This window comes from Scyliorhinus torazame, chromosome 7 (genome assembly GCF_047496885.1).
Source record: "Scyliorhinus torazame isolate Kashiwa2021f chromosome 7, sScyTor2.1, whole genome shotgun sequence".
Lineage (NCBI taxonomy): Eukaryota > Metazoa > Chordata > Chondrichthyes > Carcharhiniformes > Scyliorhinidae > Scyliorhinus > Scyliorhinus torazame.
In genome coordinates, this window is record NC_092713.1 from 316,346,447 (window position 1) to 316,370,468 (window position 24,022).

Here is a 24,022-nt window from a genome sequence, read left to right on the forward strand (position 1 = left end):
TAGGGAAATTGCAAATGCACGAGTGATAATTTACCAAAATTCATTGGGCTCTGGGGTGGTCCCAGTGGATTGGAAATTAGCAAATGTGACACCACTGTTTAAAAAAGGTCAGCGGAAAGTGAGCAATTATAGACCAATGAGCTTAACTTCGGTAGATGCTGGAATCTATCATCAAGGAAGAAATAGTGAGGCATCTGGATGGAAATTGTCCCATTGGGCAGACGCAGCATGGGTTCATAAAGGGCAGGTCGTGCCTAACTAATTTAGTGGAATTTTTTGAGGACATTACCAGTGCAGTAGACAACGGGGAGCCAATGGATGTGGTATATCTGGATTTCTAGAATGCTTTTGACAAGGTACCACACAAAATGTTGCTGCATAAGATAAAGATGCATGGCATTAAGGTAAAGTAGTAGCATGGATAGAGGATTGGTTAATTAATAGAAAGCAAAGAGTGGGGATCAATGGGTGTTTCTCTGGTTGGCAATCAGTAGCTAGTGGTGTTCCTCAGGGATCAGTGTTGGACCCACAACTGTTCACAATTTACAGAGATGATTTGGAGTTGGGGGACCAAGTTCAATGTGTCCACGTTTGCAGACGACACTAAGATGAGTGGTAAAGCAAAAAGTGCAGAGGATACCGGAAGTCTGCAGAGGGATTTGGATAGGTTAAGTGAATGGGCTAGGGTCTGGCAGATGGAATACCATGTTGACAAATGTGAGGTTATTCATTTTGGTAGGAATAACAGCAAAAGGGATTATTATTTCAATGATAAAATATTGAAACATGCTGCTGTGCAGAGGGACCTGGGTGTGCTAGTGCATGAATCGCAAAAAGTTGGTTTACAGGTGCAACAGGTGATTAAGAAGGCGAATGGAGTTTTGTCCTTCATTGCTAAAGGGATGGAGTTTAAGACTGAGAGGTTATGCTGCAACTGTATAAGGTGTTAATGAGTCCACACCTGGAGTATTATGTTCAACTTTAGTCTCCTTACCTGAGAAAGGACGTACTGGTGCTGGATGGTGTGCAGAGGGGATTCACTAGGTTAATCCCAGAGTTGAGTGGGTTGGATTACGAGGAGAAGTGGAGTAGACTGGGACTGTACTCGTTGGAATTTAGATGGACGCGGGGGGATCTTATAGAAACATATAAAATTATGAAGGGAATAGATAGGATAGATGTGGGGAGGTTGTTTCCACTGGCGGGTGAAAGCAGAACTAGGGGACGTAGCCTCAAAATATGGGGGAGTAGATTTAGGACTGAGCTTAGGAGGAACTTCTTCACCTAAATGGTTGTGAATCTATGGAATTCCTTGCCCAGTGAAGCAGTTGAGGCTCCTTCATTAAATGTTTTCAAGATAAAGACAGATAGTTTTTTGAAGAATAGAGAAATAAAGGGCGGGAAGGTGGAGCTGAGTCCACAAAGATCAGCCATGATCTCATTGAATGGCGGAGCAGGCTCGAAGGGCCAGATGGCCGACTCCTGCTCCTTGTTCTTATGTTCTTATGTTTACAATTGATATCCTTGCGCTGTATTTTTCTCAAGTGCGCGCATGTCTGTAAAAGTGAAGCTGGTTATTTAAATTTTCCACATGCTCAGGGGTTAAGAAAAGCATCCATCTTCCTTTTCCAAAACAGGCAGATTCTAGGCAGTGAAGGAAGGGAGTTTGGGTTTCAGTTCTCTCATCCCGCTCCGTCACAATCTCTTCACACAAAGAGTAGCGAAAATCTGGAACTTTCTCCCTCAAAACGTCTGGGCATTCAATTAAAACGTTTGAAACTGAGTGTGATAGATTTTTGTTATGGGCTGGTATCAAGGTTTATGCAACCCAGGCATCTGGATGGAATTCAGATAAAAATTAACCATGATCTAACTGATTAGTGGAATAGGCACAACGAACTGAATTGTATTGCGATGTCCCTTATTACAAAAAACAACAAAGAACAAAGAAATGTACAGCACAGGAACAGGCCCTTCGGCCCTCCAACCCCTTGCCGACCATGCTGCCCGACTAAACTACAATCTTCTACACTTCCTGGGTCCGTATCCCTCTATTCCCATCCTATTCATGTATTTGTCAAGATGCCCCTTAAATGTCACTATCGTCCCTGCTTCCAGCACCTCCTCCGGTAGCGAGTTCCAGGCACCCACTACCCTCTGCGTAAAAAACTTGCCTCGAACATCTACTCTAAACCTTGCCCCTCTCACCTTAAACCTATGCCCCCTAGTAATTGACCCCTCTACCCCAGGGAAAAGCCTACACGTGAACCTTCCAGCAAGAGTCAATGAATAGTGGTCAGAGATGATTTCTCACTCTCCAGCCAAGTCAATTGTCATGTCCCAAGTTCTGATTTGGCTGAAATCAGTTCATGGAAACATACTGAAGATCAAACCCAGGAGTTTCGACTCGAAATCTTGGTACCCTTTTATTCACTGGCTTATTGAGTGATGTTTCTTAATGGGGTCTTGCATGAGGTACCTGCCATGGCTCAGTGTTCATTGCATTCTTGCCAGAGTTAGAACATGCAAGCATACAAATTAGGAGCAAGAGTCGGTCATTCGACTCCTCGCGCCTGCTCCACCATTCAATAAGAGCATGGCTGAGCTGATTGTAACCTCAAGTCCACGTTCTCGCCCATCCCTGATAACCTTTCAGTCTCTTGTTAATCAATAATCTATCCAGCTCTGCCTTTAACATATTCAAAGACTCGGCTTCCACTGTATTTTGAGGAAGAGAGTTCCAGAAATCCTCACCCCTCTGAGAGAAGCAAAAGGCTGGGATTCTCCGTTTGGGAGACTTGCGCCGGATTCTCCGAAATCTCAGCCAATTGTTGACGCCGGCGTCAAAACCGGCGCGAGCGACGCCGGCATCAACGGGCCTCCAGGGCCAGGCATTCACCCCTCCCTCGGGAGCTATAACGGCGCCGGAGTGCTGTGCTCTGCTCCGGCGCCAAAAGCCGGCCCGCCACGGGCGGCACAGGTCCGCGCCTGCGCCCACGGCCGTCTCCACGCCGGACCCTGGGCAATGTGGTGGAGCGCTACAGGGGCCAGGCGCGGAGGAACATCGGCCCCCCTGGAATGAGCCCGCCCACCGATCGCGGGCCTGGTCACCGTGGAGGCCCCCCCCAGAGTCGGCTCCACCCCCCCCCCCCCCCACCAGGATGGCCCCTGCAGCCAGAACGCCGAGGTTCTGCCGGGTAGGACCATACGCAAATGACGCCGGCGGGACTCGGCAGGCACTCGGCCTGTCGAGTGCGGAGAATCGCCGAGGGGGGGGGGCACTTTCAATGGCCCCCAACCGGCGCCGCAGTGACCGTGCCGGCGCGATTGGAGCCAATTCTCCGGTCATCGGACAAGAGAATCCCGGCCTATGTCCTCCCGCTGGAGGTGAATTGAAACTGATTTAAGTGCTAAAACGCCAGGGAGCTACTTCATATTGGTCCCCTGATGTAGTACCACCTTGCCATGTTCCCATTGCTGGGAACAGAAATGGAGAAAGGTTGCCTACTCAAAGGTGGGAGCAGCGATTTGCCGCAATTAAAGGCCCAATTTGGGACCATTTTATGAGTCCAGCAACATGGCCCCACGATCATCCGGGAGGGGCTTCCCCCTTAACCCACAGCATGGAGATTTTTAATTGTCTTGAATAGTCCTGGCACAGTTCAAAATGTTTCCTATCATCCTCATCAGTGTCCACCTCTTGATGGTGCTGCTTAAACTTGAAAGTTTCTGGCTTTTAATTGGATGGCAGGCCAACAGGCGAATTATTAAGGGGCCACTTGCCAGCAAGTGTGGGCTCAGAGCCACTTTTCACCTTGACCCTTCTGGCCATTTTATCATTGTTCTTTGTCAGAGCTTCAGAGAACATTGGTTGCTGAATTCCAGTAATATACAGTGATTACAGACCTCAAAAAGTACTTCATTGGCTGCAATGCACTTTGGGATGTCCTCTGGTCAATGTGAGTTCATACAGTCCTGTTGCCATCGCATTTAAATAATTTATCATGAATGAGGCAGAGTGCCTCCGTTTTTTTTTTCGTTCATGGGATGTGGACTGTTGGCTCGGCCAGCGTTTATTGCCCATTCTTCATTGCCCTTGAAAACGTCATGATGATGTGCCAGCGTCTTGAACCACTGCAGTCTATGTGGTGTAGGTAACGCCGCAGTGCTGTCAGGGTGGGAGTTCCAGGATGTTATTATGGGCCAGGGTTTATAGAACCCCAAAGTGTATCATGGAGTTCACCTGACCCACAACTTTTACTAAATTGCGGTATGGGGAGCACACGGCCCACTCTACAGGTGTGGTACAGCAGAAAATGGAGAAGTATTTTTTAAAGCAAAACAATGTTTATTCTATGAACTCAAGTTAACCTTTTTAAAACATACAGTGAACATCTTAGCAACCATTAATTCAAATACAACCCCCAAAGAATACAACACTAAATAATCCTTTAAGCTTTCCTTTTAACATCCATAAGACTTAAAACATCTTTTACCAGAAGCACATCAGGTTAAAGTCACTACTGTTATTAGTTTAAAATCACCAGGATCGATTGACAGTCTTTAGATTACAGAGAGAGATTCATACACCTTCTGGTTGTGCCTGCAGCTATCCAGTTCTGAAAACGAAACTACAACACACCCTGCAGCAAACAGCCAAAAATGAAAGTAAAAAGCTGACAGACAGCCCAGCTCCACCCACTCTCTGACATCACTGCAGTAGTAAACACCCATTTCTTAAAGGTACTCGCACTACAGATATTTATATACACACCCATTTATAAACACCCATTTCTTAAAGGTACTCCCACAGGACAATATCGACATAGCGACAGAAAAAGCACGGTGATGCAGGTCAAAGTCAGGATGGTTCGCAGCTTGGAGGGACGTCTTTCAGTTGGCGGTTCCCATGTGTCTTCTTTTAGGTGGTAGAGTTTGTGGGTTTTGAAGGTGCTGTTGGAAGAGGTTTGGGTAGTTGCTGCGGTGAATCTTATAGATGGCGCAGACTGTTGCTACTGTGGATGGGGTACTGAACATGCAGTCCGCTTTGCCCTGAGTGGTGCCAAGCTTCTTGAGTGTTGTTGGAGCCGCTCCCTTCTGTTGTGTTATGCTGCTTCGGATAACACAGGCTGCTACTTGATGCAGTCTTAACTAAAGGATGCTCCAGACTCTGAAATGAGTTCAACGTGTTGATTGAACTGTTAACACAGTTCTCAAATGAGTTTGACTCTCTGCTAATCTAACTGCAGTAACTCAGTCTAACTGTAGCAGCTTGCTCTAAGCCACGTGCTGGGGTGTGATGCTGCTGATCAACCCTGTCTGACTCTCCAGATGTCTGTTTGTGGAAAGAGGCAGGGTGTGAGTGCCTCATCCCCTTTATAGTGTTTATGTCTTGCCTCCTTGTAGTGATGCCACCTCTTGATTGTCCTGACTGCCCATTGGTTGCGTCCTATTCTGAGTGTTCATTGGTTGCATGTTTGCACATCATGACACCTTCCAGGCATTAAGCAGCCAGTTCCAATACTCCCAATAGTGCTGACCAAACCACCTCCTCCGAAGGAATCAGCCAGGGTTTGTACCTACTTCGTCAATGTCACGTTTAGTCCCAAACATCGTGCGACGCTGCGGACACCATGATCTCTGCAGACAGGAAATACAGAGTTACATCAGCAGAAATGATGGCCGGTTGCCTTCTGATCCAGCACATTGTACAAAATGAATTCTCACTGTGCGTTTAATCTTTTCACAAAGAGAGTGCACTATCAATAAATGGCAAAAGCAGAACGGACAGATCACATCAATCCAATGCAGCTGGAATGTTTTTTTAAAAACAGACTTCAAACATGCTGAGATTTCAATTTTGGAAGACTGTTATCAGTTGCCTGAGAGATTCATGTTCACAGGGTAGCTTTGTGGTAGATATATAGAGCTAGCTGTGCTGCAAAATCAATAGGGCCCGCTAACCACTCTGTGACACCATGCTATTTCACATTGATAAACACAAGCACAAACGTCAATGGGCGTGCGTCTGTTACTTTCCATAATGCATTTCTCTGCTCAAACAAAATTGTTTTATTAACCACTATTGGCAGATATGTGGGCGGCACGATAGCACAGTGGTTAGCACTGTGGCTTCACAGCTCCAGGGTCCCAGGTTCGATTCCCGGCTTGGCTCACTGTCTGTGCGGAGTCAGTGCGTTCTCCCCGTGCCTGCGTGGGTTTCCCCCGGGTGCTCCAGTTTCCTCCCACAAGTCCCGAAAGACGTGCTGTTAGGTGAATTGGACATTTTGAATTCTCCCGCTGTGTACCCGAACAGGCGCTGGAATGTGGCGACCAGGGGCTTTTCACAGTAACTTCATTGCAATGTTAGTGTAAGCCTACCTGAGACAATAAAGATTATTATTATTATATGCCTTCAAGCTGCTGACGTCCTGAACTCTGGATTTCCCTCGGTGCCTCTCTCCGACTCGCTACCTCTCGTTCCTCCTTTGAGACCCTACCTCCTCGGTCTCCTGCCCCAACATGCTCTTCTGTGTCTCGGTGTGGCTAACTCTTTGCCTGATTTATCCTCCTGTGACCTGCTTTAGGATTTTTGCCTACATTGAAGGTGATACATAAACACAAACGTTTGTTTTTGGTTGAGAGGGCCGAGTGGACCTGGTGTAACACACCACTCTGTATTGATGAGATGGGTTTAGGTGTAACAATCAGCCGGATAATCGACTGGTTTCCACAGCCTATCCTGTCACCTGCAGGATTTTCCTCCCATAGAGGGAGCAGAAGAGATTGACGAGAATCGTTTCGGGGCTGAAGAACCTCAATTATGAAGATAGTTTGGAGAAGTTAGGACTGTTTTCCTTGGAGAAAAGGATGCTGGGAGGAAGGTTGCTCGAGGCGTTGAAAATCGAGAGGGGGTTGGGGCAGAATAGTGAGAGAGAAACAGTTCCAGCTCATGGCAAGATTTAAAGAAACAGATTTAGAGTACTTTCCAAGAAACGCATAGGTGATATGAGAAAACACTTTTTCACAGCGAGAGGTTGGGCCTGGAATAAGACCATAAGACTGAGGAGCAGAAGGAGGCTGATGCACTATCAATTACCACAAAGACGAGAGTAGTGGAATAATCGGGGCTTTATTGAGCAAAGATGTTGTGCCTCCTGTAGCTGGAACCAGAATGGCTGCAGCTCGGTGAGCTGGGCGGAGCCAGCAGGCAGGGATTTACCCATGTACCTCTAGTATATGAGTCTTACCGTACTACATATAATACAGCTAGTGGTGACTACCACATAGGCCATTCAGCCCATCGGGTCTGCTCTGCCATTCAATGTAATCATGACTGATCTGATAGGACAATCCGCAACACCAAATTCCCACTTTATCCCCATAACCCTCGATTCCCTGACTGGTTAAAATTCTGTCTACTTCAGCCTTGAACATACTTAACGACCCAACCTCCACAGCTCTCTGCGGTAAAGAATTCCACAGATTCACTACCCTCTGAGAGAAGAAATTCCTCCTCATATCTGTCTTAAGTGGACAACCCCTTACTCTGAGATTATGTCCTCTGGTCCGAGACTCTCCCACAAGAGGAAATATCCTCTCAGCATCGACCCTGTCAAGCCTCCCCGAGAATCCTGTTTGACTCAATAAGGTCGCTTCTCATTCTCCTAAACTCCCAATGAGTACAGGCCCAACTTACTCAACCTCTCCTCAGAGGACAACCTCTCCATACCCGGGATTAACAGTAAGAAGTCTTACAACACCAGGTTAAAGTCCAATTGTTTCGAATTGCCGTGCTCCGAAAGCTAGTGATTTGAAACAAACCTATTGGACTTTAATCTGGTGTTGTAAGACTTCTTACTGAGCTCAGCCCAGTCCAACGCCAGCATCTTCATACCCGGGATTAAACTAATGAACCTTCTCTGGACTGCTCGAGAATCCAGTTCACTCAAGGTATTCAGAAAGGAAATAATGTGCAGGGTTTTGGGGAGAAGGCGCGAGTTGATATTAAGTAAACTGTTGACTTGGAGAGCCAGTGCAGGCACAATTAATGAATAGCCTCCTTCTGTGCTGTAAAAATTCGGTAATTCTGTGAATGAATAAATAGAAGAACAATCAGGAAGCTCCATACTCGAAAGTGCACATCTTGTGCTGCGGAGAAACTCCAGGATGTTGCCCGTATTCTGGATAATCATAAGTGCAGGAATGTCATGTGTTGCAGCAACTTGAGCTCCGGAACAGTGGGTTAGCGCTGCTGCCTCACAGCGCCAGGGACCCCGGTTCAATTCCGGCCTCAGGCCACTGTCTGCGTGGAGTTTGCACATTCTCCCCGGTTTCCTCCGGGTACTCCGGTTTCCTCCCACAGTCCACAGATGTGCCGTTCCGGAGAATTGGACGTTCTAACTTGCCCCTTTGTGTCCCGATATGTGCAGGTAAGGTGGGTTGGCCATGATCAATGTGAGGAGTTACGGGGATAGGACGGAGGTGTGAGCCTAGGTAGAGTGCTGTTTCGGAGAGCCGCTGCAGACTCGATGGGCCGAAGGGCCTCCTTCTGCACCGTAGGGATTCCATGAATTTCAACGAAGAAGAAGGTTTGGGAACTGACATTACTGGGGCGTGATGTTGGGAACTTTGTGGATTACAAGTTTACTGATGTGGTCACCCTGTAGTTGAAGAGTATGCAGGAGGAGGGGGAATGAGTGACCACAGGGAACAGTCAATAAGGAACAGGCAGAGAGTAGAGGAGGCCCATGATTGCACCCCCCTCTCCAGCAGTTCTGAATATTGATGGAGGTGCTGGTTCATCTGGGGAGTAGCAAGGCCATGGTGCCCTGGGTGGCTCAGCGACACAGGGATCAGCCCACAATTCTGGAAGACCGTCGTGACGGGTAGGGTCGCAGACGTGAATCCAGAATGCTGTGCTGCCACTTTGGTGCCAGAGTCACGAATGTCAGTGAGCAGCTGCAGGGCACTCTGAGGGAGAGGGAGCAATGGTCAGCAATCGTCTTCCACTTCGGTACCAGCGATATAGCCAGAAAGAGGACTCTGTCCCTGCAGTCGGAATTTAGGGACTTAGAAAGGAAATTAGGAAGCAAGAACTCAAAAGTAGTGATCTCCTGATGACCCCCAGTACCACGTACAAGTGAGCTCAGAACAACATAGAACATACAGTGCAGAAGGAGGCCATTCGGCCCATCGGGTCTGCACCGACCCGCTTAAGCCCTCACTTCCACCCTATCCCTGTAACCCAGTAACCCCTCCTAACATTTTTGGTCACTAAAGGCAATTTATCATGGCCAATCCACCTAACCTGCACGTCTTTGGACTGTGGGAGGAAACCGGAGCACCCGGAGGAAACCCACGCAGACACGGGGAGAACATGCAGACTCCGCACAGACAGTGACCCAGCAGGGAATCGAACCTGGGACCCTGGCGCTGTGAAGTCACAGTGCTATCCACTTGTGCTACCGGGCTGCCCAAATAGAGGAAATAGGAGGAAAAGGCAAGTGAGGGTGTGGCTGGAAAGATGGTGCAGGAGGGAGAGCTTTAGATTCTTGGGACACTGGGACCATATCTGTGGGAGATGGGACCAGTACAGGCCGGATGATTTGCACCCAAATACACCCTCATCCCGTATCCATGGCACCTTCCTTTGCAATCACCGAAGGTTTAACACCTGTCACTCTACCTCCTCCCTCCTCATCATTCAAGCCCCCGGACAATCTTTTCAGATGAAGCAACATTTCACTTGCATCTCCTCCAATTTGGTCTACTGTATTCGCTGCTCCCAATGCGGTCTACTCTACATTGGGGAGACTAAACGCAGGGTGGGTGACCACCTCGTGGGACACCTTTGTTCTGTCCACAAACACGGCCCTAACGTTTCCGGTGCTTGCCAGTTCAACACAGCATCTTGCCCTCACGCCCAAATGTCCATCTTCGGCCTGCTGCAGTGTTCCAGTGATGCCCAACGCAAGCTGGGGGTGCAGCACCTCATCTTCTGATTAGAGATGCCCGTGCCCTCGGGACTCAACATTGAGTTCAACAACTTTAGACTGTGACCTTTCCCTTCATCGTCACTCTTATAAAATCCAAAAAAAGCTTTTGTCCCAATGCAGCCCCTTCTCTCCCTCCCCCATTGGGCCACCTGTTGTTTTGTTTTGGTTTCACTGAGCACCGATGTTTGTGCTCCCATTAACACATTCTGCTATCTTAGCTTCGTACCACTTTTACCATCTTCTATCACCCTTCACACTGCCGTTATCACGTCCTCCTGACCATTGTTGCCATCGCTCCTTAGCTCCCACAAATCACTGGCTTTCTGCTCTGCTCCACCCCCTCTTCCAGATTATAAAATCCACCACATTTCTCCCTCTCTGCAGCTCTGATGAAGAGTCGTATGGACCTGAAACGTTAACTCCATTTCTCTCCACGAAGGGGCTTCCAGACTTGCTGAGGTTTCCCAGGATTTTCATTTTTTTACATTTCAGATTTCCAGCATCTGCAGTATCTTGTTTTTATCCCTGAGTTCCTTTTGCTACTGCTATTGGAGAGGGTATACACTAACTTGGCAGTGGTGATGATATCAAATAATAATAATAATCGCTTATTGTCACAAGTAGGCTTCAATGAGATTACTGTGAAAAGCCCCTAGTCGCCACATTTCGGCCCCTGTTCGGGGAGGCCGGTACGGGAATTGAACCCGCGCTGCTGGCATTGTTCTGCGTTACAAGCCAGCTGTTTAGCCCACTGTGCTAAACCAGCCCCAACCAGAGAGGAATACCAAGGCGCACACTATACCAAGAGGGATGGATAACATTAGAATAGGGAATAATAAGTTAATTGATGGGGCCAGAATCAGGAACAAGGTCGTAATGTCCAAATCAGGGATACCGTGTATGTGTGAATGTATTGAGTGTGACATAGCAACAAAGAAACACAGGAACATTGGAATTAGGAAAAGAAGTCGGCAATTCAGCCCTTCGAGCTGCTCCGCCATTCAATCAGACCAGGGCTGATCTCTTCCTGGTCTCCAAACCACCTCCCTATCAGTGTGGCATGGGGGGGGCAGTGCCAGGGACACGGGACTGGTTACTCACCCTGGCCGCTGGCAGGAGGTTGTGCAGCTTCTTGCGACACTGCTGGCCAGCGTTGGCGCTGGGGCCCACGGCGCTCACGGGCTCTGCCACCTGCGTCCAGGCAGCCGCTTTCTCACCCCGAAGAACTTAGAACATAGAACGTAGAAAAATACAGCACAGAACAGGCCCTTCGGCCCACGATGTTGTGCCGAACCTTTGTCCTAGATTAATCATAGATTATCATTCGGCCCATTGAGTCTGCACCAGCTCTTGGAAAGAGCACCTTACCCAAAGTCAACACCTCCACCCAACACTATGGGCAATTTTGGACACTAAGGGCAATTAATCATGGCCAATCCACCTAACCTGCACATCTTTGGACTCTGGGAGGAAACCGGAGCACCCGGAGGAAACCCACGCACACACGGGGAGGATGTGCAGACTCCGCACAGACAGTGACCCAAGCCGGAATCGAACCTGGGAACCTGGAGCTGTGAAGCAATTGTGCTATCCACAATGCTACCGTGCTGTCCTTAAAAACAAATTAATCTACACTATATCATTCTACCGTAATCCATGTACCTATCCGATAGCTGCTTGAAGGTCCCTAATGTTTCTGACTCAACTACCTCCACAGGCAGTGCATTCCATGCCCCCACTACTCTCTGGGTAAAGAACCTACCTCTGACATCCCCCCTATATCTTCCACCATTCACCTTAAATTTATGTCCCGTTGTAATGGTTTGTTCCACCCGGGGAAAAAGTCTCTGACTGTCTACTCTATCTATTCCCCTGATCATCTTATAAACCTCTATCAAGTTGCCCCTCATCCTTCTCCGTTCTAATGAGAAAAGGCCTAGCACCCTCAACCTTTCCTCGTAAGACCTAATCTCCATTCCAGACACCATCCTGGTAAATCTCCTTTGCACCTTTTCCAAAGCTTCCACATCCTTCCTAAAATGAGGCGACCAGAACTGTACACAGTACTCCAAATGTGGCCTTACCAAAGTTTTGTACAGCTGCATCATCACCTCACGGCTCTTAAATTCAATCCCTCTGTTAATGAACGCTAGCGCACCATAGGCCTTCTTCACAGCTCTATCCACTTGAGTGGCAACTTTCAAAGATGTATGGACATAGACCCCAAGATCTCTCTGCTCCTCCACATTGCCAAGAACCCTACCGTTAACCCTGTATTCCGCATTCATATTTGTCCTTCCAAAATGGACAACCTCACACTTTTCAGGGTTAAACTCCATCTGCCACTTCTCAGCCCAGCTCTGCATCCTATCTATGTCTCTTTGCAGCCGACAACAGCCCTCCTCACTATCCACAACTCCACCAATCTTCGTATCGTCTGCAAATTTACTGACCCACCCTTCAACTCCCTCATCCAAGTCATTAATGAAAATCACAAACAGCAGAGGACCCAGAACTGATCCCAGCAGTATGCCACTTCCCTGATCCGGCTGATAACCTGGAATGTTAGGGGACTGAATGGGCCGGTCAAGCGGGCCCGCGTGTTTGCGCACCTGAAGGGGCTCAAGGCGGATGTGGTTATGCTCCAGGAGACACACCTGAAGGTGGCAGACCAGGTAAGATTGAGGAAAGGGTGGGTAGGTCAGGTGTTTCATTCGGGGCTGGATGCCAAAAATCGAGGGGTGGCGATCTTGGTGGGAAAGAAGGTGTCATTCGAGGCGTCGAACATTGTGGCAGACAATGGCGGTAGGTACGTAATGGTAAGTGGTAAGCTGCAGGGAGAGAGGGTGGTACTGGTCAATGTGTATGCCCCGAACTGGATAGTCAGAGGCTTTTCCCCGGGGTAGAGGGGTCAATTACTAGGGGGCATAGGTTTAAGGTGAGAGGGGCAAGGTTTAGAGTAGATGTACGAGACAAGTTTTTTACGCAGAGGGTAGTGGGTGCCTGGAACTCGCTACCGGAGGAGGTGGTGGAAGCAGGGACGATAGTGACATTTAAGGGCATCTTGACAAATACATGAATCGGATGGGAATAGAGGGATACGGACCCAGGAAGTGTAGAAGATTGTAGTTTAGTTGGGCAGCATGGTCAGCACGGGCTTGGAGGGCCGAAGGGCCTGTTCCTGTGCTGTACATTTCTTTGTTCTTTGTTCTTTGTTGAACTGGGACGATGCGGGTTTTATGTGGCGCATATTGGGTCAGATCCCAGACTTGGAAGTGGGGGGCCTGATAATGGGGGGAGACTTTAACACGGTGTTGGATCCGGCACTGGATCGCTCCGGGTCTAGGACGGGTAGGAAGCTGGCGGCGGCTAGAGTGCTGAGGGGGTTTATGGACCAGATGGGAGGGGTGGACCCTTGGAGATTTGCAAAGGCCGGGGGCTAGGGAATTTTCATTCTTCTCACATGTCCATAAGGCTTATTCCCGAATCGACTTTTTTATTTTGAGCAGGGCGCTGATAGCGAGAGTAGAGGATACTGAGTATTCGTCGATAGCCATTTCAGACCATGCCCCGCATTGGGTGGACTTAGAGCTGGGGGAGGAGAGGGACCAACCCCCGTTGTGGCGCTTGGAGGTGGGGCTGTTGGCGGACGAGGAGGTGAGCGAGCGGGTCCGAGGAAGTATAAAGAGGTACCTGGAGGCCAATGATAACGGGGAGGTCCGAATGGGGATGATATGGGAGGCGCTGAAGGCGGTGGTTAGGGGAGAGCTGATCTCCATTAGGGCCCACAAGGAGCGGGGGGAGAGGGAGAGGCTGGTGGGGGAGATGGTGAGGGTAGACAGGAGGTATGCGGAGGAGCCCGAGGAAGGATTGTTGAGGAAGAGGCGCAGCCTCCAGGCCGAATTCGACCTGTTGACCACCAAAAAGCGGAGGTGCAGTGGAGGAAGGCCCAGGGGGCGGTCTACGAGTATGGGGAAAAGGCAAGCCGGATGCTGGTGCATTAGCTTCGGAAGCGGGACGCAGCTAGGGAGATCGGGGGAGTTAAGGACAGGGGAGAGAGTGTGGTACTGAGTGAGGTTGGCATCAATGGGGTCTTCAGGGACTTCTACGAGGAATTGTACCGATCCGAGCCCCCACGGGAGGAGGGAGGGATGGGCTGCTTCCTGGACCAATTGAGGTTTCCAAAGGTGGAAGAGGGACTGGTGGCAGGACTGGGGGCCCCGATTGGGTTGGAGGAGCTGACCAAAGGGATAGGAAGAATGCAGGCGGGGAAGGCACCGGGGCCGGACGGTTTCCCGGTCGAATTCTATGAAAATTATATGGACCTGTTGGGCCCATTGCTAGTTAGGACCTTCAGTGAGGCAAGGGGGGGGGGGGGGGGGGGGGGGGGGGGGGGGGCTTTGCCCCCGACAATGTCCCGGGCACTGATCTCCTTGATCCAGAAGCGGGACAAGGATTCCCTGCAGTGTGCGTCTTACAGACCGATTTTGTTGTTAAATGTAGATGCCAAGGTGCTGGCGAAGGTCCTAGCCACGAGGATTGAGGATTGTGTGCCGCAGATCATCCACGAAGACCAGACGGGTTTGTGAAGGGGAGGCAGTTGAACGCGAATGTGCGGAGGCTTTTGAACATTATCGTGATGCTGGCGAGGGAGGGGGAGGCGGAGATAGTGGTGGCGATGGACGCTGAGAAAGCCTTCGATAGGGTAGAGTGGGGGTACCTGTGGGAGGTGCTGAAGAGGTTTGGGTTTGGGGAGGGGTTTGTCAGGTGGGTTAGGCTGTTGTATGAGGTCCCGTTGGCAAGTGTGGCCACAAACAGGAGGAGGTCCGAGTACTTTTTGTTGCACCGAGGGACGAGGCAGGGGTGGCCCCTGTCCCCCCTGCTCTTCGCACTGGCGATTGAACCCCTGGCTATGGAACTGAGGGAGTCAAGGAACTGGAGGGGGTTGGTGCGGGGTGGGGAGGAGCATAGGGTGTCGCTCTATGCGGATGACTTGCTGCTATATGTGGCGGACCCGGTGGGGGGAATGCCGGAGGTAATGAGGATCCTTAGGGAATTCGGGGATTTTTCGGGGTACAAGCTCAACATGGGGAAGAGCGAGCTGTTCGTGGTTCACCCAGGGGACCAGGAGAGGGGAATTGGCGAGCTCCCACTAAAAAGGGCGGAGAGGAGCTTCAGGTATTTGGGGGTCCAGGTGGCCAGGAGCTGGGGAGCCCTGCATAGGCTTAATTTCGCAAGGCTGGTGGAGCAAATGGAGGAGGAGTTCAAGAGGTGGGACGCGTTGCCGCTGTCCTTGGCGGGTAGGGTGCAGTCAGTCAAAATGACGGTGCTCCCAAGGTTTTTGTTCCTGTTCCAGTGCCTCCCCGTGTTTATCCCGAAGGCCTTCTTTCGGCGGGTCAACAGGAGTATAATGGGGTTTGTGTGGGCGCGAGGGACTCCGAGGGTGAGAAGGGTGTTCCTGGAGCGGAGTAGAGATAGGGGGGAGAGCTGGCGCTGCCCAACCTCTGTGGGTACTACTGGGCCGTCAATGCGATGATAGTGCCCAAGTGGGTGATGGAGGGGGAGGGGCTGCATGGAAGAGGCTGGAGACGGCGTCTTGTGTGGATCCGAGTCTGGGGGCGCTGGCAATGGCGCCGCTGCCGTTCCCTCCAAGGAGGTATACCACGGGCCCGGTGGTGGCTGCTGCCCTCAAAATCTGGGGGCAGTGGAGGCGGCACAGGGGGGAAGTTGGGGCCTCGGTGTGGACCCCAATACGGGGGAACCATCGGTTCGTCCCAGGGAGACCAGATGGAGGTTTTTCTGGGTGGCACAGGGCAGGGATACGAAGGTTGGGGGACCTGTTTGTGGACGGGAAGTTCGCGAGCCTGGGTGAGCTGGAGGAGAAGTACGGGCTCCCCCCCGGGGAACACCTTCAGGTACTTACAGGTAAGGGCATTTGTCAGGCGGCAGGTGGTGGAATTTCCACGGCTACTGCCACACACAGTACAGGACAGGGTGCTCTCGGGGGGGTGGGTGGGAGTGGGGAAGATCTCGGAAACTTACCAGGTGATGCAGGAGGAGGAGGAGCCTCGGTGGTGGAGGTGAAAAGTATGTGGGAGGAGGAGTTGGGAGAGGAGATCGAAGAGGGGGCGTGGGCAGATTCCCTAGGGGGGTGAACTCTTCTTCATCGTGCGTGAGGCTCAGCCTCATACAGTTTAATGTGCTGCACAGGGCACACATGACCGGGACAAGGATGAGCCGGTTCTATGGGGGTGAGGACAGGTGTGTTAGGTGATCAGGGAGCCCAGCAAACCACACCCATATATTCTGGGTGTGCCCAGCGCTGGAGGAATTTTGGACGGGCGTAGCGAGGACGGTGTCGAGGGTGGTAGGGTTCAGGGTCAAACCGGGCTGGGGGCTCACAATATTTGGGGTCGCAGAGGAGCCTGGAGTGCAGGAGGCGAAAGAGGCCGGTATTCTGGCCTTTGCGTCCCTGGTAGCCCGGCGAAGGATTCTTCTTCAGTGGAAGGATACGAGGCCCCCAAGTGTGGAATCCTGGATCAACGATATGGCGGGGTTTATTAAGTTGGAGAGGGTGAAATTCGCCTTGAGAGAGTCGGGACAAGGGTTCTTTAGGCGGTGGCAACCGTTCTTAGACTTCCTGGCAGAATGGTAGACATTGGTCAATGGCAGCAGCAGCTCGGGCGGGGGGGGGGGGGGGGGGTGGGTTTACTTGATTTTCGTTTTTGTTATTTACACTGAAGGGTCTGAGGGGTTGTACATACCTGTTGTGTTAAGTCGGGGTGTCAATGTTAATTTATTATTTATGTACAGGGGGGAGGGGGGGAGGGAGGGTTGCTTTTCTAGACTGTGTTTTGTACTTAACCCTGTTGGGTTCCTTTTTCATTTTGTTATTGATATTTTATGAAAACCTTAATAAAAAAAATTTTTTTAAATAAAAAAAATTGTTCTAGCCTCAAGTTTACTCTTTCCGATCACCATCAACAACCCTTCCTCCTCTCAGGTAGGCACCCGAGAACAGGCAAGAATACAATCCGAGTTTATTCTGATTAGTGGAACAACAGTCCTTGGAGCCAGAACATTCCATTCCTCCTCTTAAGAATTCTCTGGCATTCACTTAAATCATGATCGATTCAGATCTGCGCTCCATTTATCAGCCCTAGCTCCATGACCCTTCATACGTTTACCTAACAAAAATCTATTGATCTTTGACCTGAGATATCCAACTGACCTCCAGCTCATGTTGAGGGAATGATTTGTTGGTCTGAATTTCACAGAGTGGTGGGGGCGGTGGGCGTGTGAGAAAGAAGGAATGTGCTTACTGCGGGCCCTGAGCTCACAGCAAATTTGTGCTGGGTGGGCAAGGTCTTGGACCAGGCCGCCTGTCCTGGCCGCGCTTATGGGCAGTTTCCCACCCAGTCACAATTTGTGAGCTGGCAGAGCGATTTCCTGGGCGTGATCGGGCTTCGTCCTCGGGTGGGAAGGTTGGGGGGTGGAGGGGGGGGGGGGGAAATTGATACTCATTGGAGTGTGAAGCGGTTGTGAGGCAGTCCGAATCGATGGGGGAGGGAAACCCCATCATCTGAGCTACCTTGGGCCAAACTTATTCTACTCTTCGTGTGGCAAAGTCAATGCTCCTTTCTTTTCTTAATGTTGTAGCCCTTATAGCCCTTACAGGGGCTGGTTTAGCACACTAGGCTAAATTGCTGGCTTTTAAAGCAGACCAAGGCAGGCCAGCAGCACGGTTCGATTCCCCTACCAGCCTCCCCGAACAGGCGCCAGAATGTGGCGACTAGGGGCTTTTCACAGTAACTTCATTGAAGCCTACTCGTGACAATAAGCGATTTTCATTTCATTTCATTTTCAGATTAAATGTCCTCATCAGAGAAAATGGTTTCGCTGTATTGAAAACATTTTACAGTCAAACCGCTTGATCACATTTACCTTCTGTACTCATGGGAATACCAACCAGGTTTATGTAAACTGTTCTCATAATGTAACTCTCTGAGACCCGACAAGGACAATATATAATTCCTGAGGCGTGATGTCCAAAACTAAATACAGAGTGGATTTGACCATGGCGCCATACAAATGAAACATAACTTTGTCCCCTTTGCAATCCTGAGCCCTGGAGATAAAGCCCGACATCCTATTTGCTTTTTGATTGCTTTTTGTTCCTGTCCATTGGTTTTAAATGATTTTTGTACTTGGAATCCCAAATCTCTTTGCTTTGCTACAGCATTTAGTTTCCCATCAATTAAAAAATGCTCTGATTTATTTTTCTTGCGTTCACTGTGGATGACCTCGCACTCACCCACGTTAAACTCTGCGGGGTTGCAGGGGGGAGGGGGATGTGCAGCCAAATGCCAGTATCACTGTGGCCGTGGGCTTGCCAGCAATGAATATCAGAGCCCCAAAGAATTCACGTTTATACCACAGCCATGTACATTTGCACAGCAGCTCTTAACACAGTAAAACATCCCATGGTGCATTACAGAAGCGTCATCAACAACATTTGACAGGAGGCCACTGAAGGAGCTTTTAGGGAAGGTGAAACAGGTTGGTAAAAGATGCAGGTTTGAGGAGCACCTGGGCGAAGGGAAGAGCGATAGGAAGCTGAAGAAGTTTAGGATCGAGGCCGTCAAAGGCCTCCACTGGTGGAGCGGCGAGAATCAGGGAAGCTCAGGAGAGCAGAATCGGAGACATGCCCAGATCTTGGCGAGGCTGAAGGAGGTAACAGAGATACATGTGCCTTAACGATTCTCAGGACAAACCAAAACCCTTCTGAAGTCCCATTGCAGTTTAGCGTCAGCTACAACAGCCAATCTGTTCTGGTGCAATTGAGGAAGGGGTGAGATTTTGTTCAAACACTGTGGACAACTCCTTGCTTTTCCTTGACAATCTATAATTGGATTTTTAATTAGACAGTGTCCAATCATAAAGATTTATTTTTCTGGCTTTGTGCCTATTATGGTTCTGCATTCCTGATTGTCGCATTCCCCATATCACTCGACCTCTCTTATTACGACACCCTGGCCTAGTGTGTGGTCAATTTGAGCCCCACAGGCCCCGGACACCCAACACAAGTGAATGAACCAATAATTCATATGTACTGTCTCAGATCTTTGACCCTTGACTGCTCCAATAACTTACAGGCACCAGGAGCTGGAATCGCCGCAGTCCCGCGCCAAAATCGGGTTCGGCGCCGGAGCGGAGAATCCACTTTCATACCAAAATCGGGCCCAGCGCCGGTCCGGCAATTCTCCAGGAGGCCACTAGAGGACGCCGCTGTGCGCATGCACGGATTCCAAACCGGAGGTGCGGGGGCCCTATCCACAACTAAAGCTGCGTGAATTATTCCGGATCTCTGCTAGCCCCCTGCAGGGCATTGAATTAGCTGTACTTTTTTGCATCTCCAGAGTAAAACTCCAGCGTTTTTACTATGGCGTGGTGACATCGTCCCATTTTGGGAGAATTAAGCCCCAGGTTTGTAAGTGAAAAGCAACCCCTTATTCATAATAAAAATAAAGATAAGACATGCAATAATTGTAACAGAATATCGGCCAGCTAATCCATTACTTTCCACGTTACCGTCCTACACTCTAAATGGGGAAATGCTTTGGAAAGCAGAAGCGCAAAAGGGACTTGTTCACGACTCTCTTAAGGTTAATCTGCAGGTTCAGTCGGCAGTTAAGAAGGCAAATGCAATGTTAGCATTCATGTCAAGAGGGCTAGAATACAAGACCAGGGATGTACTTCTGAGGCTGTATAATGCTCTGGTCCGACCCCATTTGGAGTATTGTGAGCAGTTTTGGGCCGCATATCTAAGGAAGGATGAGCTGGCCTTGGAAAGGGTCCAGAGGAGGGTCACAAGAATGATCCCTGGAATGAAGAATTTGTCATATGAGGAACGTTTGAGGACTCTGGGTCTGTACTCGTTGGAGTTTAGAAGGATGAGAGGGGATCTTATTGAAACGTACAAGATATTGCGAGGCCTGAATAGAGGGGACGTGGAGAGGATGTTTCCACTTGTAGGAAAAACTAGAACCAGAGGACACCATCTCAGACTAAAGGGACGATCCTTTAAAACAGTGATGAGGAGGAATTTCTTCAACCAGAGGGTGGTGAATCTGTGGAACTCTTTGCCGCAGAAGGCTGTGGAGGCCAATTCACTGAGTGTCTTTAAGTCAGAGATAGATAGGTTCTTGATTAATAAGGGGATCAGGGGTTATGGGGAGAAGGCAGGAAAATGGGAATGAGAAACATATCAGCCATGATTGAATGGCGGAGCAGACTCGATGGGCCAAGTGGCCTAATTCTGCTCCTATGTCTTATGGTCTTATCCACTCTACCCAAACATGCATAAGACACACACAGGGAGAAGGGAAATAGGTAAAATGACAGGGATTAAATTGGAAGAAAGAGAGATAAGTGTCCTTGTTGTTATTGAAAATGTTATAGCGGGCTGTCTTCCCAGGACATGGAGTGTCGGACCCACTAATTGGATTGCTAATGCGGTTATTCTGGCTGAAACATTTGGACTGGACTCTCAGGCTGTGGGAGCCCCTCTAACTTGTATTAACCTTGGCCTTCACTTGGAGGATCCGCCTCAGGTCTGTTTAATTCTGACTTGCTTCCACCTTCACCAGATTATCTATCAACCTCACTGAGATAAGACTAGAGTTCTCCACGTGTGATTTTAAGAAGGTTTTCAAACAACCCACCTTGCCTGCAGCTGGTGCTGGACTGGATTTCCCTCCGGGTTAATCTGGCTTGCAGAGAGAGGGTCTTTTATTCATGTCTTTAGTGAGAAATCAGAGGTGTGGCCCTCTAGCTTCATGATCAAAATGAAAACTGAAAGCAAGCACAGTTTCACAGAATCAGGAACATTCTGGAATGGTCAGCACCAATCAGCATTGAGTGTCAATTGAGATCTGGAATTCCAAAACAGCTTATTGGTTGCCATCGAAGTCCATCAAGGTGTGTCATCATTTATGCCAGAGCAGCAGCACAGACTGCTGGGACCTTCTGGTTTTGAATTAAAGGTGCAGTCCGTCTTAAAGGCATAGGCAAATCTTTATCCAGATACAGAAATGATAAAATCCAAAAGAACAGGAAATAATGGAAAATAAGGGACTAGCAAGGATTTGTAAGAGGATCCTTACACTCTGAGATTAATTGTTTCAGTTATATGACCATGTGACCCCCCTATCATTTCTGGCCACTGCATAATTGTTGCATACTGCTGTGGGCAGCATGGTAGCATAGTGGTTAGCACTGTTGCTTCACAGCTCCAGGGTCCCAGGTTTGATTCCTGGCTTGGGTCACTGTCTGTGTGGTGTCTGCATGCTCTCCCCGTGTCTGCATGGGTTTCCTCCGGGTGCTCCGGTTTCCTCCCACAGTCTAAAGATGTGCAGGTTCGGTGGATTGGCCATGCTAAATTGCCCTTAGTGGCCAAACAAAGGTTGGGTCGGGTTACTGGGTTACAGGAGTTGTGAGCTTGGGTAGGGTGCTCTTTCCAAGGGTTGCTGCAGAATCGATGGGCCGAATGGCCTCCTTCTGCACTGTAAATTCGATACAGTCCTACATATCACTGGCTGTACACTTAGTGATACTGATGGGCGTTCAGTGGAATACAACGGGTGGGATTTTCCTCCCCCCGCCCCCCACTTTACTGGCGGCAAAGGCATTCTGCCATTGGACAGCGGCACTGCCACCAACGGGGATTTTCCATTGTCCACACCATCTTCTGCCGTAGGCCCCGTGGCGGGGAGAGGGCGGGGCGCCATCGGTGGAGAAGGAAGATCCCGCCGATGGGAACAGCCAGAAAATACCACCCGACATCTCGCCAATCCCGCCTCAAAATCTGATGCAGAAACTGAGATTGGTAAGGTTCTTACTGGGGCAGTTTATCAGGTGTTAAGCTACACAGCCTGGTATCAGCGCTAAGGTACCATCTTCCGATTTAATAGTGGAACATATCAGGACAGACTAAACATGCTGGGATTATTTTCCCTGTCAAAGGAAGGCTGAGGGGCAAACTATTAGAGACATTTTTGATGATGAAAGGGTTTGAAAGGGTCAATATAAAGACAATGTTTTCAGACTTGAGACAGAGACCAAATCTAGGAAACAAAAATATAAGAAATGAAATGAAATGAAAATCGTTTATTGTCACAAGTAGGCTTCAAATGAAGTTACTGCAAAAAGCCCCTGGTCGCCACATTCCAGCGCTTGTTCGGGGAGGCTGTTACGGGGATAGTCACTATTTAATACAGTCGGGAACTAAGCAGAAAAGTCTTTACCCAGTGAGTGGGGAGAGCAGGACTTGATAGCAGAGGGAATGGTTGAGATAAATGGTTTCGATGCATTTTAAGGTGGAGCTGGATAAACACATGAGGGAGACAGAGTTTGGAAGGAGGCCTTTCGACCCATCAAGTCTGTACCAGCCCTCTGAAACAGCAGTATTCCCAGGCTCACTCCCCTGCCCCACAACTTTACCCAGACGTTTTTACACACTAATGGGATAATTTAGCGTGGCCAATCCACCTAACCTGCACATCTTTGAACTGTGGGAGGAAACCGGAGCACCCGGAGGAAACCCTGGCAGACGCGGGGAGAGGGTGCAGACTCCGCATAGTCATCCAAGGCTGGAATTGAACCCGGATCCCCAGAGCTGTGACGCAGCAGTGTCATCGTGCCGCCCTTGGTTAAGTGAGATGAAGTGGACTGGGTGGAGCTTCAAGTGAAGCAGCAACAACAGACTATTTGAACTAAATGGCCTGTTTCTGTTCTGTAGATTTATGTAATTGTATGTGGCAGGCTCGAGGGGCTCTGTGGCCGACTTCTGTTCCTCCATCCCTTTGAGCAAAGGATTGGAATCCTGCCAGTGACTGTCAGGGGAGGAAGGTAGAAACTTGGCTGAGGTTGTAGAGCAAAGCTGGCACAGATCATGTCCACAGTTCCACAGCAGTGTCAAACACGTGCCTTGTGCACAGATTCCATGAAAACCTCAGATCATCATCGGCCTTGAACAATGGACCTAAACTGCAACGAGGTCAATTGCTCATTTCACTAAATAATTTCTTTGTACTAAACTGAAGTGCACAACACTTCATTTATATCATGTCCTTCATAATAATGCTGTTGTCTTATGGCTCCCAAAGGGGGTATTATATGAAGGGGTTACTCATTGCAGCAATATATCACTCTGAACCACCGTAATGTGACTATTACCCAACAGTTCAAGCACATTTTGTGACAAATATGATATTCATTTAAAGCTGAACTCAACAGTCATTAAAACTATGTTATACCATGCACAGCATATTCAATGAGAAAGTCGCATTGGTGTCATTAATTAGGTCAATGGAGCCTCTCTATTTAAACATTTTACATGTTGCTGGTGTGACTAATATTCATTAGAGATTCCAGCTCAGTATTCATTATTAATAGTTTTCGAAGAAGGATATAATGTGAATACGGAATTTGAAAGCGTACCTTCTTCAGGGATTTAATCAATCAAGTCATGCTCTTCAACCACCTCAATTTCTTTGCAGGCTTCAGAAGTGAGCGTCACGAGGCTAACGGATTATAGGTCGCGACATATGCGAGCTGGGTCCCATCTGCAGCAGGCAACACCGACAAAAACAGTAGGTTAGAATGTGGAAGCACTATCGTAGAGAGCAGTGGAAGTGAGACGCTTTCCACGGGAAGACAAAGAAATACCTGAGGGAGATAGGAATGGGAAGTTTTCTTGTCAATTCTCTTCCCTAATATTTCCCATGGTGGCTCTGCTTTTAAGTCCCTCTCTGTTCCTGTAATCTCCTCCAAACCCACAGCCCCCAAACGAATATGCAACTGATAAGTTCAACTTTGGCCCCTTGAGTATTCCCAATGTTAGCCGTTCCGGCATTGGTGCTCTCAGCTGTCCAAGTCATCAACTGCAAAACTCCCTCCCTCAACCTCTCTACCTCCCATTCCTCTTGTAGAACCCTCCTTCAACCTCCCTCTTTGAACAAGGT

General features: G+C 49.2%; 1 long non-coding RNA gene across 1 annotated transcript; it reads right to left on the bottom strand.

The window, feature by feature from the left end:
* Positions 1-4,345: 4,345 nt before the first annotated feature.
* LOC140427508 (uncharacterized) lies at positions 4,346-23,578 on the bottom strand. The gene is made up of 3 exons (XR_011948533.1): positions 23,499-23,578; positions 20,723-20,852; positions 4,346-5,640 (listed from the first exon to the last, which is right to left on the bottom strand). It is a non-coding gene; the product is annotated as an uncharacterized lncRNA (long non-coding RNA).
* Between the last annotated feature and the right edge of the window lie 444 nt (positions 23,579-24,022).